The 17,350-nt window shown below is 45.3% G+C and overlaps 1 pseudogene; it reads left to right on the top strand.

The window, feature by feature from the left end:
- The first annotated feature begins 1,122 nt into the window (after window positions 1–1,122).
- Window positions 1,123–17,350, top strand: part of LOC109734477 (MLO-like protein 1) — a 38,326-nt pseudogene continuing 22,098 nt past the window's right edge.

The following is a 17,350-nucleotide window of genomic DNA, read 5'->3' as shown; positions in this document are numbered from 1 at the left end:
GAAGCATATTCGTTCTTCGATGCACAAAAACGACGAATCTTAAGCCGTCAGAAAATCTAAAATAAATTCAAAAAATACACAACCATCGAGGCCAAGTTTATGACTTGAGCGCCGGTTGATCGGGTTCAGCACAAAGAAGCTAACCATCTCAGTCATGTTTAGTTCATGCATGTAGATCGAATTTGAAGCAAGCATTTTGTAATTCATTCGTGAATGTAGTGTTTATCTCGGTCATATTCTAATAGTAAATTAAGCTGACATAATACTACCTGCACTTCTACAAAAGCAGCGGCTAAAATAATAATTGTACTATTAGACTGTGAAGATGGAAGCCTGCCAAAATTTGACAGCAAATGTTTTCAACGTACGACCCTTGACCGTGTTCCCCTACCAGACTTTGACCGTGTTCTACAGTTTTCAGGTAATAAAACAGCCCAAACTAGACATTTCTTCTTCTTCTTTTGGCACAAAAGCAGACTATTATTTGAGTTCCAAGTTTCCCATTCATGGATAGCAGTGTTGGTTCACTTTCAACGAAAATTCTGCCATCTCGGTAGGTATACTACGTTCAGCACACAATAGTTCACTCATTACAGTAGTACACAACTTTTTTTTTAATAATGTTTTGAAATTTCAAACACTTGATTGTATTTAAACCGAATTGAAGTGCGAAATGAAAACCAAAATCACTGACTGAACTATTGAAGTTAGCTTTGCTATGGCTGAAATATTGTTTGAAACTGAAATTCAAAACCGGCGGCCTCTTCATTAATGATCATATGGGACGTTCTTGAAAAATAAATAAAAATAGAGTGATCATATATGGGACAAATATAGCAAGTGGAAGCGGAAGGAAGTTGACGGGATATTTCTTTCTCCTGTTTTATGATTTTTGAGAAGGCGAATTAGTTTGGATAATATACCCTAAAAAACACGCCAAGTCAATTTGTAAGACCATTCTGAATGTTTGACGACCATGTTCCATGTATGTTAGTTTATTCATCTCTATATAAATTGACCAAGAAAAAGCTTGTTTGCCACACCATTCGGATGAACACCAGCCGTTCTTGACGTTGCTGCAGGGATAGTACGTACCTTATCCTTTGGGGCCGATTGGGCGCCATGGCCGGCGGACGAGACAAAGCCAAGCCGCTCGAGTTCACGCCGACATGGATCGTCGCGTCCGTCTGCTCCATCATCGTCATCCACTAGTAGAAAAAGAGGCTTCCATACGCCCCCATTAGTCCCCAAAACAATCGAACCGCGACAAAAGGGGTCTTTAGTCGCGGTTCGGGAGGAGACCCGCGACCAACTATCTGGGCCCAGCGCGCTCGGTCGACAGCTGGCCGATGGGAGGGGCTTTAGTCCCGGTTGGCCTGGCAACCGGGACTAAAGGTCCCCGAAGGCCTTTAGTCGCGGTTGGCCAGGCCAACCGGGACTAAAGGCCCATCCCTATATATAGGACTCAGCTCACTTTACTTCACTCAGCTCACTTCACTTCACTCAGCTCACTTCACAATTTTCAGAAGGGGGTGGTGGGTTTGCTTTTGGTTCCTCCTATGCACACAAGGTGTTCGATGAAATGCCCGAGAGCCTGAAACAAACATGATATGAAGTGTCCGAGCCACACTTGAGCTTTCTCATTTATTTTTCCTCCGCGATCGCGGTTAGCAACTTGAACCTTTCATGTGTCATTGATAAAATATGCATGTGTGTAGTTCATTGTTTAATTTGTATTATTTCTAGCTAGTTAGTTTAACAAATGCATGATGGTTAATTATATACTTTATATAATAATAATGCAGATGAATCGGCAATGGATGTACGGTCCCCGACTCTCCGGCGAGTTCACTACGGGTTTGAAAGATTTCCTCGTAGTGGCAAATGCGAACAAGCAGCAAGGTTTTATTATCTGTCCATGTGCTGTCTGTAAGAATCAGAAGGGTTACTTCTCCTCAAGAGACGTTCACATGCACCTGCTTCGGCACGGTTTCATGCGAAGCTATAATTGTTGGACCAAGCATGGAGAAAGAGGGGTTAGAATGGAAGAAGATGAAGAAGGGGATGATATCGATGACAACTATCATGATCATTTCGGTGATACTTTCATGGAGGATGATGCTGAAGGTGGGGAAGGGTTAGGTGAAGGTGAAGAAGAGGCACATGATGAGCCCGCTGATGATCTTGGTCGGACCATTGCTGATGCACGGAGACGCTGCGAAACTGACAAGGATAGGGAGAATTTGGATCGCATGTTAGAGGATCACAAAAAGTCGTTGTATCCAGGATGCGATAATAGTCTGAAAAAGCTGGGCTGCACACTGGATTTGCTAAAATGGAAGGCACAGGAAGGTGTAGGTGACTCATCATTTGAAAATTTGCTGAAAATGTTGAAGAATATGTTTCCGAAGAATAACGAGTTGCCCGCCAGTACGTACGAAGCAAAGAAGGTTGTCTGCCCTCTAGGTTTAGAGGTTCTGAAGATACATGCATGCATTAACGACTGCATCCTCTACCGCGGTGAATACGAGAATTTGAATGAATGCCCTGTATGCACTGCATTGCGTTATAAGATCAGAGGCGATGACCCTGGTGACGATGTTGAGGGCGAGAAACCCAGGAAGAGGGTTCCCGCCAAGGTGATGTGGTATGCTCCTATAATACCACGGTTGAAACGTCTGTTCATGAACAAAAAGCATGCCAAGTCGTTGCGATGGCACAAAGAGGACCGTAAGTCCGACGGGGAGTTGAGACACACCGCTGATGGAACGCAATGGAGAAAGATCGACAGAGTGTTCAAAGATTTTGCAGCTGACGCAAGGAACATAAGATTTGGTCTAAGTACTGATGGCATGAATCCTTTTGGCGAGCAGAGCTCCAGCCATAGCACCTGGCCCGTGACTCTATGCATCTACAACCTTCCTCCTTGGTTGTGCATGAAGCGGAAGTTCATTATGATGCCAGTGCTCATCCAAGGTCCAAAGCAACCCGGGAACGACATCGATGTGTACCTAAGGCCATTAGTTGATGAACTTTTACAGTTGTGGGCCAGACCTGGTGTACGTGTCTGGGATGAGCACAAAGGAGAGGAATTTGACCTACGAGCGTTGCTTTTTGTAACCATCAACGATTGGCCTGCTCTCAGTAACCTTTCGGGACAGACAAATAAGGGATACAATGCATGCACGCACGCACTGCTTACATGAGACTGAAAGTGTACGTTTGGTTAATTGTAAGAAGAACGTGTACCTAGGTCATCGTCGATTTCTTCCCCGAAATCATAACGTAAGAAAGAAAGGCAAGCATTTCAACGGCAAGGCAGATCACCGGCCGAAGCCTGCGGAACGTACTGGTGCTGAGATATTTGATATGGTCAAGGATTTGAAAGTCATCTTTGGAAAGGGTCCTGGCGGACAATCAGTTCCGCGGGGAGTTGACGGGCACGCACCCATGTGGAAGAAGAATCTATATTTTGGGAGCTAGAATATTGGAAAGTCCTAGATGTCCGCTCTGCAATCGACGTGATACATGTTACGAAGAATATTTGCGTGAACCTGCTAAGCTTCTTGGGCGTGTATGGGAAGACAAATGATACAAAGGAAGCACGGCAGGACCAGCAACTTTTGAAAGACCCAGATGACCGGCATCCGGAATGGTTTCAAGGTCGTGCCAGCTACGCTCTTACAAAGAAGAGAAGGTCATTTTTTTTGAATGCCTGAGCAGTATGAAGGTCCCATCTGGCTTCTCGTCGAATATAAAGGGAATAATAAACATGGCGGAGAAAAAGTTCCAAAACCTGAAGTCTCACGACTGCCACGTGATTATGACGCAATTGCTTCCGATTGCTTTGAGGGGGCTCCTACCGGAAAATGTTCGAGTAGCCATTGTGAAGCTATGTGCATTCCTCAATGCAATCTCTCAGAAGGTAATCAATCCAGAAGATCTACCACGGTTACAGAACGATGTGGTCCAATGCCTTGTCAGTTTCGAGTTGGTGTGCCCACCATCCTTCTTCGATATTATGACGCACCTCCTGCTCCACCTAGTCGAAGAGATTTCCATTCAACAAGGGCAAGACTCCGGATTTCAATGGACAACATGAGAAACTGAAAGATGATTGGCCAGAATTTGTGAGGCAAAAGCAATCGGAGCATTTCAAGGAAATATCGAAAAAAATAAGGATAATGCGAGTAAGAAAAAGTTCCATCATATTATGGGGCCAGGAGGATACCGCCTTTCGGAACCTAGGTGGCAGAAGATGGAGGAGGACCTGAGGGTGCGAGGAATCCCTCTAGGTACAGAGGGATGGGACCCAAGGGCCAAAAGCTGGTGGTACGGGCATGGGGGGTCGCTAGACCCGGAGACAGGGGTGTGTGTTCACCGGCAGAAAAAGTTTGCTCCCACCCAAGCCCTTATTGACGCAATGACCCAAGCTCAAGAGGGCTTGATCAAGTTCAACAGAGAGAAAGACGCACTGACAACAGCCCTCGGGAATGATGAACACGGAGGACGTGTACGAGGCAAAGGCAAAGTTCCGTGGAAAGTAGGGTTTTCCCAGGACAATGACCCGTACTGTTACAGAAGCCGTAAGAGAAAGACGGACCGGGATGCAGATCTTATGGCGAAGTTTGCATCGGAACTCCATGAGTTGAAGCAAACCATGCATGAACTAGTAAAAGAAAAATCGGCTGCAGGGCCGCATGAAGATCATGAAGCGGATCGCGGAAGCCAGCAGCGGAGAAGCAGCGTGGCTTCCACGGATGCCCCGCCTGGTGCTAGTGCACCGATGATCGAGATTCGTGCACCGGAGCCTCACTACCCCGTGGATGATGTAAAGGAGATGAAAGAATGTGATCTGCATTATCCCGTGGGGAACGTTTCCACGAAGGTAGCTAGCGGCAGTGCTTTACCCTGTACACCTGGAGCACTCCACCACAACAACCCCATTGCATATGGCTATGCTCGTGTCACGGTGGAAGACATAGTCCAAGGGTTTGAGGACCTGGAGATTGACAAACCTAAACCCGAAGGGGAGAGAAGACTTGGAGATGTCAAGCGCCAGATCATTCTATGGAAAAAGAAGTACATAGTGTTTCCAGGCGAGGCGCCAAGGCTAGCAAGTCCACCCCCCTCCGATGGTGGTGGTGGTGGTGGCGGTGGTGGTGGTCGTGGTGGTCATGGTGGTTCACCTACACCTCCTTCACGCCATTCGACGCCGTCCCCCGATCCACAACCTCCGGCGGGTACGACGCCCCCCAATCCTCCTCCGGCGGGTACGACGCCCCCCAATCCACCTCCGGCGAAGAAGCAGAAGCAGGCGGACAGCAAGGAAACCCGCTCCTGGACTATTAACCCGGACCCTTATGTACCTAAGACCACAAGGGTACCGGAGCCATCACTGAAGCCTCTCCTCCCAAGGCCTTGGGAACTTAGTGAAGCTGAAACCAAATTGGCCGCGTCTGCTGATTATGAGAAATGGAAGGCGGATATGAAGGCGATAAAAGAGCCTGAGCCCAAGCAAGTATTCACTGAGAAGCAAAAGAAGTGGGCTAAGGATTTTTTGACGACACCGTCCCAAGCCGAGCTGAATATGCCTGACGACTATGGACATGAACTTCGTAGGCAAGCAAAAATATTGAAGGAGGAGAAAGAAGAAAGTAAAAAAAGCGGGAAACAAGTTGACCAGCTCGGGATGCAGAAGAAACAATCGATCCCCCCGCTCATAGTGAAAGCCGGTCCGGAAGAGGACCCCGAGATCATAGCAGCTGCGGCAGCACTTGGATTGACTGTAGCGAGTGCCATGAAACAAGCGTCCGAGATGGGTTTGACTCTTCGTGCCTTCTTAGGCCTTGAGGATGCGCCAGTATGTGAGATAGCATTACAATATGTGCGGAATGGGCCTCTCGTCGAGCCTGCGCGGGAAAAGAGTCTACCACCACAAATGCGAAATCTGCTACGTTGGTACAAGCAATTCATAACATGGGCCGACAAAGAATATGTTTATGCGGATGTTACAGAGGAGCATCACACCAAACGGTACTCTATACAAGTTCATATGAGTGAATTGTTCCAGCTGTTCAATCTACGCGACCTCGACAAATCTATGCTGAGTTGCTACGTTCTGTAAGTGATTTATTTCTACCGCATCTCGTTCTTCATTGCTTGCACTATATATATATATATATATATATATATATATATATATATATATATATATATATATATATATATATATATATATATATATATTGTCCTAACTATATTGTTGCGTACGCTATTATGCAGATTGAAGATTTGGGAATGCAAAATAAAAAACATCCATGATGTTGGGTTAATGGACATGTGTTACAAAATCACCCCGAAGACGTGGAGAAAGACTTGTACAAGTTTCTTAGAAAGCATCAACTCAAAAGTCATATTCTATTTCCTTACCATTTTGGGTGAGTGTTTCTCTCTTGTGCCCATTCTCTCTTATTTACTTCATGCATGGTATGTCTAATCGATGAGTTATGCATGACTGTGCATGTAACGTGTCCGCAGGTTCCACTGGATTCTGCTAAATATTGAACTTCACACCTCCAGAGTTCTAATCATGGACTCTATGGATTCGGATCCAAAGCGTTGGGCCGACATGAGAAAAATGCTGCAAAAGTAATTATTTTCAATCATTTGAGCTCTATATCGATCGGTCTCTTTCGTTCATTTCCTAATATCAAGTAACTAATAACTCCCTTGTTCATTTAATTTTCTTTGCCCTGTAGGGTTTGGAGACGGTTCTCAGAAGAAATTGTCGGTGAATTCAAACATGAGCTAGATTTTAGAAGGTTAGTTAATGTGGATAAGCAGCCACCGGGGACCAATCTATGTGGATACTATGTTTGTGAGAACATCCGGAGACACACCTCTGAGCGGAAGGCATCGGATAGCGTGCGGAACGCGACGGATAACTTGCAGAGGAGGCTTAGGCCAGAAGCTCGCTTCCGACCAATTCAAGAAGAATTAGCAGGATTTTTCATGAGGGAAGTCATCAATCCTAAAGGAGAACACTATACCGAGGACGAAGAAATTTATATGCATACCCGAGATTGAAACTTGTTCAAAGTTGTATATGGTCATCCATCCTAATTGTGTATGGAAACTTGTTGGAAGTTGTATATGGTCATCCGAGATTGAATATATATTATATATTCCTCTTGAATTCTTCTTGTTTGAAATTTCATATGCATGTATATAGTAGCGTAGAATATGTGTACTGAAACTTCATCAAAATTAAAATAAAACACAAAATAAAATATAAAAGAAATGAAACACTACAAATTAAAAAGAAACCAGGTTTAGGGGGGCTAAAACCCTAAACCTGCGGAGGAGGCCTTTAGTCCCGGTTAGCCATGAGAACCGGGACTAAAGGTCCTCCGCCCCGACGGACCCCTGGCGCCCACGTGGACGGGCCTTTAGTCCCGGTCAGCCACGAGAACCGGGACTAAAGCCTTTAGTCGCAGTTCTTAAGAGGCGCGACTAAGGGGGGTCTTTAGTCGCGCATATTTAGTCCCGGTTGCACAGCCGGGACTAAAGGCTGTTGCGAACCGGGATTAAAGGGCTTTTTTCTACCAGTGATCATCTCCCTGCTCTTCGAACGCTTGCTGCACCGCCTAGGCAAGGTACGTGGATGCCTGAGTGCGTGCGTCCACCATGTGCAAGTACAATGCATCACCAGCTAGCTGACTATTATTTCATTTCCACGCAGAGGCTGAAGAAGAGCCGAAAGAAGCCGCTGTATGAGGCCCTCCTGAAGGTGAAGGAGGAGCTGATGCTGCTGGGGTTCATATCGCTGCTGCTCAACGTGTTCCAGGCCCCCCTGGGGAAGGTATGCGTCCGCCGGAGCGCCATGCGCCACATGCTTCCCTGCAAGCCGCCGCCGCGCCGGCCGCGCAAGACCGAGCACTTCGCCGATGCTGTGTTCACCGGCGTCATGGATGGGGCCAGGCGGCTCCTGGCCGGAGGAGGCGCCTCCGACGAATACTGCCTCAAGAAGGTACTAGCTTCAAGAGCCTTGCTTCGGTAGACACACACAAACCCCCCCCCCCCCCCCCCCTCCCCCCCCCAACAAAACGTAGAAGGGCGACGTATGCCCACCTCGTATTGTACAGTTGTGTCGGGCATACGTATACCGCGCGCATGGCAAAAAAAAAATGCCACGATCTACACGCCCGTCCAATCTTCTCGCCCGCCCCATCTGATCGCCCGATCACGGTAGTTCCAACTGGCCTATCGCCGCCGTCAGGACCCTGTCCGACGCTGCCCTCGCCATCCCAACTTCGTCCGTCGCCGCCTCGCACCATTGTCGTCCGTCGCCGCCTCTCACCATCCGTCCCAACGTCGTCCGTCGCCGCCTCTCACCGTCGTCGTCCGTCGCCGCCTCTCACCGTCCATCCCAACGTCGTCCGTCGCCGCCTCTCACCGTCGTCGTCCGTCGCCGCCTCTCACCGTCCGTCCCAACGTCGTCTGTCGCCGCCTCTCACCGTCGTCGTCCGTCGCCGCCTCTCACCGTCGTCCTCCGTCGCCGCCCTCGCCGTCCCAACGTCGTCCGTGGCCGCCTCTCACCGGCGACGTCCAACGCCGCCTCCGCAGCACTGTCGCCCCCCGCCGCGGATCCTGCCAAGCATCCGACCGGTTGATCGTCGTGCACGTCGCCGCCTGAAGGCCGTCGTCGAACGCCGGCAACGTCTACACCGCGGGCCAAGGTTTGTCATCCAAACCTAGCGGGCATGGGGCAGGCATGATGGATAAAGTCAGGGATAGTCCGTGCATCTGCTGCTTTCTTTGATGTTGATGTTGGGATGTGGCACTGTGCTTGATCAGTCTAAAGTTTGTAGTTCCACTAAAATATAGAGTACTTTTCTGAATATGAATTTAGAGTGGAAGTAAGTAAAATTCTAGCTGTTGGTTATGGCTCATGTTTAAAATATAGTCTTCTCTGAATATGAATTTTACTTGCTTATGGCTGAGAACATATAGAGATTTTTCTGAATTTGAATACTAATGTTGCCCCTAACTGTATAGAATTACTTATGTTTATTGTTTTCTGAATGTGGGCATTGGTGTGTCAAGCACAACATCAATAGTAGTACAGGGACAAGCTGCCTTGGATTTGGCTGTTGTGCATGTATCGCTCCTGGGGAAATTTAGTTGCTGAAATAGTTTATTTCGGAATGTATTTTTTATTTTTTGTAAACGCTATTTTGAAATATAGCACGCTATTAGCATGCAATAACTTGCATAGCATTTGGAGAAGGGCCTCGCTATATTTTGTAGTGCGATATTTTTTCGTTGTTTAGGGTTCATCAAAACCTCTTGCCGCAGCGCTGCCTGTACGGACTACCACATGATTTACAGAACTAGCGTTGCTTTGGGCATGATGCAGTGTACTAAACCTAACACACGATGTTTTGCAGTTCTGTGAGTTAGGCGTGTTGACATGGACGAAGAATCCGCATTCGGGAGGGATGAGAATGATACTGATAAGGTGACTAAGACTGATCACGATAATTTGAACGAAGATGATGACAACAGCGACAATGATTCCGTCTCGTCATATGATATCTTACCTCCGGATGATTTTCATAATAATGACCATGGCGCAAATAGTGAAAACGTAAGTGGCGTATATTTTGATTTTATTTTTGAATTTGCAAAGTATGGCATGGCTAACTATATATCTTTGTGTACAAATTTGCAGGAAGATGTGGATGTTGACAATGTGCAACATAGTTGGCAAGAATCATTTGCAGATAACTTGAGCCAGGTTAGTTGATAGATGTTGTACATCGATCAATAGTATGAATTAAATGATAGTAATTGACATATATATTTTCAAATGAATGTTGTAGGAGGAGTCAGATGGTCCTAGCGGTGATCACGATGAGGGAGAGATCGATATTGAGGAGGCTCAAAGGCAGCAGAAGATGCTTGAGACACATTGGAAGGTCATGGCTATGACCTTTCGGTCGCAAGGGGATGCATACATATTCTACAACAATCACGCCAAAGAGCACGGGTTTAGCATCAGGAAACAGAAGGTGAAACGAGGTGCTTCAGGAATGATACGGTACCGGCGGTTTCTTTGCTCCAGGGCAGGGAGAAGGCAGAGCAAGTTCATAACCATGGAGGGCCGCAAGCGCAGGCTTAGACCGGAGACTCGTTGCGACTGCGGTGCACATATGGTGGTGAAGCTGGACAGAGAACGTGGCGTTTGGTTCGTCGCATCATTCATGGATGATCACAACCACGCGATGGCTCGGCCCGACGAGGTTTTTTTTGTGGTCACACAGGCGGATTGGAGATGGCCAGAGGGCTGAGATATTGGCGATGGAAGCGGCCGGGATAAGAAAGTATATTATAATGGACAACTTCATAGCAGATACGGTTCGTACGATAGGTGCGGGCTTATCAGGAGGGACATTTACAATCTTTGTTGCAGAGAAAAAATGAAGCTCATTGCAAAGGGTGATGCAGAGATGGCAGTTGGCATTATGAGGAGCAGGAAGGAGACGGACCCTGAGTTTTTTTTTGAGTATGTGCTTGACAAGGAAGGGCGACTGAAGAGTATGTTCTGGTGCGATGCACAGTCGCGGAGGGACTATCAGGACTACGGAGATGTGGCCGTGTTTGATAGCACGTATAGGATGAACAGATACGGTATGCCGTTCGTCCCCTTTGTAGGAGTTAACAACCACCGTTGCACCACAGTGTTTGGTTGTGATATCATTGCTGACGAGACGGAAGGGACAGACGTGTGGCTGCTGCAAACATTTATGAAGGCAAACTGTCAGGTGAAGCCAAAGTCAATAATCACAGACGGTGACGCTGCAATGATCCGGGCTATTCGGACTGTCCTTTCAGATGTTTTCCATCGTCTTTGCTCGTGGCATATTGAGAAAAATATGCAGAGGCACCTGCATTACAAGTCACTGGATGAGTTCAGATCGCTCCTGTACTATGCCACCTCTCAAGTGAACTTTGAGCAGAGATGGAAAGCTTTCTATGATAAGTGGAAGACGGATAGAACTGAAGAGTGGCTTGACAGGATGTACAGGAAGAGGAGACTGTGGGCAGCTTCATATCTTTCCGATGTTTTTTTCTTGGTATGCGAAGTAACAAGAGGAGTGAAAGCCTCAACTCCTGCCTTCACCTTCAGCTGGACTACGGTATGACAATTGTTGATTTGGTGGTGCATTATGAGAACTGTATAGTTCGCCTGCGTGAGAACGAGGCATATGATGACTGCGAGGCATTCCAGAAGGAACCACCGTCTGTTACTGAATATAAAGCCCTTGAGGAGCATGCCGCCAAAGTATTCACACCTACTAATTTCTACATCTTGCAAGATGATTTGCATAAGATGGGTCAGCTGGAGATATTTGAGACGCTCGTGGGAATTGGGCGTCAGACATTCATGGTGACATGGAAGGATAACCACAAGTTCAAGTACAATGTTGTTTATGAACCAGGTAACTCAGAAGAAACTATTACATGCAATTGTCTTAGGATGGTTCGGAAAGGGCTGCCATGCAAACACATTCTCTTTGTTCTCCATCATATGAATTTAACTGAAATACCAAAGTGTTGTGTCCTTTATCGGTTGTCCAAACATGCGAGAGATGGGTTGCCTGTGCAGAGGAAGAGTGATATGTTTGGATGGGGTTGGTCAGGGCCATTGGAGAGAGAACGGTATGGTGCAATAACCATTAAAACCGCAGAAGCTGCTCATGTTGCAGAAAATGATCCCTTCTTGTTCGATGAGTTGATGAAGTGTCTGGACAACATAATAGCACAGAAAAAGATTTCAGAGGAGGAACTTATAGGAAGTAGAAGGTATGCTATGCTTAAGAAGGAGGCAAGTCAGGCGCAACAAGTTGAGCCTGGTATTGGTGATCCTCAGAAAGTTTCGACAAAGGGTGCACCTAAGAAGGGGCGGTCAAAGGGGGGCCCCGACGTTACAAAGAATGGTAGGCCAAAAGATTTTGCAGAGAAGAAAAGTGGTCCTTTGTGCAGTCTGTGTAGTCTCCCAGGTCATAATAAGGCTACATGTCATTTGAACGAGAAGTAAGATGTTATCTTCTTATTTTTGTTATGTTGCTACTTTGATTTTACCAACTATATTTGCTCACCCATTTTTTTATGTTTTGTTCAGGAACTGGGCGTAGAGATGCAGCTTGGTTTGTAGGAAGAATAAAAGTGGTCGCACGAACCTATGTTGTTTTTTATTCGTACGTGTGTGCAAGAAAACTTGATAAGTTATTTGTTTATGTTTTGTCAAAATATTTTATGTAATAATTTTGTATTTTGTACTGTCCTATGTGAAATAGTCTGCAATTTCAGCATTCTGTTTGTTTTGTTTGGATGATCACTGTATCCGGGTTGACTCGGGCGGCAATAGTCTGCAACTGCTGCTGTTTTCGGCCGCTCCTTTCTGTCAATTTTTTTTTCAAAAAGTGAAGTTACAAAAAAATAAGCCCAACCACCGCTGCTGGGCCCATAGTAGCTTACAGAACGTACCCAAATCAAGCCCAAAGGCGACTCAGGCGGCTGATCGAGCCCACTAACGGGCCCAGCAACGTGGCACTGGGAGTTATAGACTAGAGGAGTTCGAAACGGGGGGCGGAGGCAGCTATTTAATCCGCTCCTCGCGCCGCCCCGCTTCCGAGGTGGGACTAAAAACGGCGATGCTGCCCCGCGCGGGCGAGGGGAGGGGGCGTGGGCCGGGGGAGGAGCCCTGCGCGGGCGAGGGGATGGGGCGTGGGCCGGGGGAGGAGGACGAGTGGCGGCCTGCCTCTAATGCGCCGAACTGGGCCGGCCGGTCACAGCGCAGAATACGGCCTCGTGAGCCCTGTCGAGGCCGCGTGTAGTGCAGTCGTGACGCAACGCCGTTTTTAGTCCCACCTCGGAAGCGGGGGGGGGGGGGGGGGGGGGCGAGGAGCGGCTTAAATAGCTGCCTCCGCCCCCCGTTTCAAACTCCTCTAGTCTAACTCCCCAGTGCCCCGTTGGACCCCATTTCTGGGCCCGTTAGTGGGCTCGATCAGCCGCCCGAGTCGCCTTTGGGCTTGATTTGGGTACGTTCTGTAAGCTACGATGGGCCCAACAACGGTGGTTGGGCATTTTTTTTATAACTTTACTTTTTGACATTTTTTGTAACTTAACTTTTTGCATAGAAAGGAGCTGTCGGCCGGCCGCATTTCTCTACAACTATAGTACAACTATAGAACACACAAATGATAGAGTTTATAAAAAACGCTGACTCGAAGGTGTGGAAAGATGAAAATTATAACATCAAACAAATTTTATCTATATGTCAAGTCTGAATTTGAAAAACTAAAAGATGTCTTAATATGTAAATTGTATCAAGTACCGACAACGGCACGTTTATTTAGTGGAGATAATAGCCAACACCCCATCCTCCGACTCATTTCTTCTCCATGATCTTGAGGATCTTCTCTTTCACTACTTCCATCGTGTTGCATTCTGAAAAAAGTATTTCAGCTAGAGTGCGTCCCCTTGAAGCATTAACCTCATCTTGATCGAACTCAAATGTCCAATCATCTCCGTCCCAGTTTTGAATGCATTTCACCACGAAAAGACCACAAGAGACTCTGCAAGAAACCACAAGTCAATTATTGATGGATTAGACAAGTACATACTAATTCAACATTTGCAACATACCCGTCTGTTTGTTTAGGCATATCGTACTCCCTTATTGGCCAGGAAGATACGTCAGGATGTTCCGTTTCAATAAGTGCATTCACCTCCTTTGTATCATTAGCTATTTCTGCCCTCTGAAATAAAAATGACAAATCCATATGAAGTACATTTCGAATAACTATATATTGTTTTATGTAACGTTGTAAGCTTACCAGCTTAGAAATCTTTGCAAGAACTCTTTTGCTGCATTCACCAGTAGAGTTTAAAACTTGAAACTCTTTTTTCTTGTTGTGCATAAGAACTGTTATCCAATGATTTTCTTCCACATGAAAAGGAAAGTATGCCTACAACAAAGTTTATTCATGTTGGTGTAAACACAGATAGTTATGTACTACGAATGATCATACTAAACTGACGTACTTTATCTTTACCTTATCTTTGATGAAATACTCTTCAGTAACTCTAGACACCATTTTAGTTTGCTTTGTGAAATGATCCATAAAATGCCTCTTAGAGTTGTTAACCTTTCCATCAGCACGAAGAATAAGCCAGTGGGACACCCAAGATGATAATATGTGACGATCAGCACGAGGATTATGGGTCTGCATATGGTTGCAATAACTATTGATGACCTACAAAATAACATAACAGCAATACGCCTATTAGATAATTTATGTAAATGACATGTACAACTTAATAAATTATTGCTAATACTTACACCGCCATGCAACCACTTTTTCGAAATGATGGCTTGAAGCATATCAGGTGTACATGTTTCCCCACCAATTCCCATCATGTGCATGATAGTTTTCTTGCAAAGCTTCTCCGAGTCTGCCAGTGTCTAGATATAAACCTTCGCGGCCTCTATGTGATCCTCATTAATGTAATCAGTATTAATCATAGCAGCTCTTATACCAAACAGATCTAAAATAGTAAGAAACAATGAGTTAATAAAGTGTGCATGCAAGGACAGAAGTATGTTGCAACAATAAATTACCTACAACTTACTTTTCTTTGCACGTTTACGTCCACCGTTCTGCTGGTAGGGTGAAAGACAGTATTTTGACTGTTTCCTCTTGCGTTTCCCATCATTCTCCTCAGTGCCATTTTCTTTCGCATTTTTAATACGGGTGTTCAGACTATCCATACTAATGTCCTCAGATTTATCGGCGCTAGACTCGTCTGACACTTCATTCATACTCTTGGGGGTTGAAGTAATAGCTGGAAAGTCATTCGTGTCTACCGTCGCAAGAGATGGGTTGGGTGAATTACCATTGTCCTCAATAACGAAGGGGTCGCCTTCATCTCCTGTACCAGGTGTGTTGTGATGCACACCTTTCTCACGCGCCATTTTCTTCCCCTTCCCAGTGGTGAAGGATGCGTCCACCATGTTATCCATATCTTCTTTTGCAGGGTTGATTTTACATCTGTCCAATATTTTGATGATTTGTATTTTGATGGGCCATACTTCCCCACCCAGTCTTCACTATGCTCCACAAACTCAATGTCATCATCAGACCCCTTGTTTGGCTTGAAGACAAGACCTTTCTTCTCCAGCTTCTCCACTACTATCTGCAATGACACATTGAAAGCATTAAGTACATGCATAAATTATGAATAATCCCATGTAAACTAAAATACACATCACTCGTTACCTCAGCACATTTATCAGGGAGAAGTCTAATTTCTTTTTGCATATCTTTGATGCATTTCATCACTTGATCTAATGTAGTATCCCTGCTCGATGAAGCCTCGTCTCTATTATCTTTCTTTTTTTGGGCACGATCTTCTTGCTCTAATTCTTCCTCAGCCATTCTTCATTGTTGAGCAATTAATGTCTGCCTGTACTTCTCACTTATCACGTCATCAATCTGTGACAGGTTAAATCAATTTAAATTTCTCAACATATAAATAGTAACATAAGTGCATGCAGTACGAACCATTAAAACTTACCGTCCCATTACCACGGCCGTATGACGTGTCCTACGCGTCACGCTTCTTAGCCTCATCTTCTGACCAATTAAGCATCAACGGATATTCATGAGCCAGTGGATCAAATGCCTCATCATCCAGTGGCTGCACTTTCTCCCAAAACAAGTACTGCATGAACATGAAGTATATTAGCAATTTTTTTCACAAACTATAGTTCGAAAGAAACAAATATAACATAAGATTTACCGGTAGGAGGGCAAGGTTTCCGATAGGCCAAGTAAATTTTGTAAGATCTGATAAGGTCTTTGTCATGCCTTCAATGCAAACGCGTAAAGTAAACGCGTTCCAATTAAATGCTTTGATGGCCTCCACATCGTGCACTAACTTGTAATAAGCATTAGGAACTTCTTTCGTGGACTGCGGTGCAAGAACCGTGCCTAGAAGAACCAGAACAATTCTACGGAGAAAATCATCATCGTACGTGCCACTGGCAACGATGTTCTCAATCAGCTCGTCTATCATCATTTCCCCCGTATTGGAATCTAGAAAGCAACTAGGCACCTTCACCTTCGCCTTTAACCCCCATTTTCCTAGCGCTTTCATGGCATCTTTGCCCTTGTTCTGTAGCCCGAAAATGTCAAACACATCTTCGGTGCGCAATGATATCGCACCGTTTTTTGATGGCATGATGAACCTTTTTCTGTCCCACGCATATGATTTAATAATGAACTTGAGCAAACATTTTCGCATGAGCACACTAGGAATCATCAACATTTTTCCAAGACTAGTGCTTGCAAAACGCTTTTTCTGCCTAGAGTTTAGTTTGCTGACCAAGAGACACCACTTCTCAACCGAACAAAAAATCTCTCCGTACTCCACCGTCGCTAGGAATAGGAGCAAAAATAACGTTAGCTACTTTACATGGGTACATGATAAACATGATGAATGCATAGTACCTCGTGCCATGGGAACAGGGCCGGCCCTGGGGGACGACGGCGCGGTGGCGTTGGTGGCAGATGGTGTCGGTCGCAAACTGTAATAAAATTCATAGATATATAAGCTCATTCACATTAGACATAATCAATTACACATTCCAAGGTGCAACTTAGGGTGTGTTTGGGAGCAAAGTAATTTTGAAGTTTTTTAGGAATACTATGATTTCTGAAAAAAGCTTTGGTATTTAATACTTTGACGTGTTTGGACTAAAACAAGAATGTGGTTTAAGATGCCATAGTATCTTCTATACCATGGTTTTTCTGCTGTACATACCTACAAAAACTGAATTAGGATCAGCTGTCATGCATGCATAATTATTACCAAAACTATAGCAAAACTACACTATAGCCAAACACTTTGGTGGTTTTGACAGAACTAAGAAAAACTATGGTTTCTAATAACCAAAGTATTAGTTGCGCACACATTAGAATACTCTGGTTTTAAATTACTACGGTCGCTAACTGTAAATAAAATTCATAGATATATAAGCTCATTCACATTACACACATGTTTCCGTACTAAATTCATAGATATATAAGCTCATTCACATTACACACATGTTTCCGTACTTTGACAAGGGCAAACTGTAGATAATTCATAGACATATAATCTTGCTCAAGAATCGAAATACCGAATCAACTAGGAGAACAGAGATTCTACCATGCACGGTATCTACAGTGCATGTATCAGCCACTCATGCATGCATGTATTTACTGCAGTACTTAGT

Source organism: Aegilops tauschii, chromosome 7 (genome assembly GCF_002575655.3).
Source record: "Aegilops tauschii subsp. strangulata cultivar AL8/78 chromosome 7, Aet v6.0, whole genome shotgun sequence".
Classification (NCBI taxonomy): domain Eukaryota; kingdom Viridiplantae; phylum Streptophyta; class Magnoliopsida; order Poales; family Poaceae; genus Aegilops; species Aegilops tauschii.
Note: the sequence above shows the minus strand (reverse complement) of the source record. Positions and strands in the feature narration are given on the sequence as shown.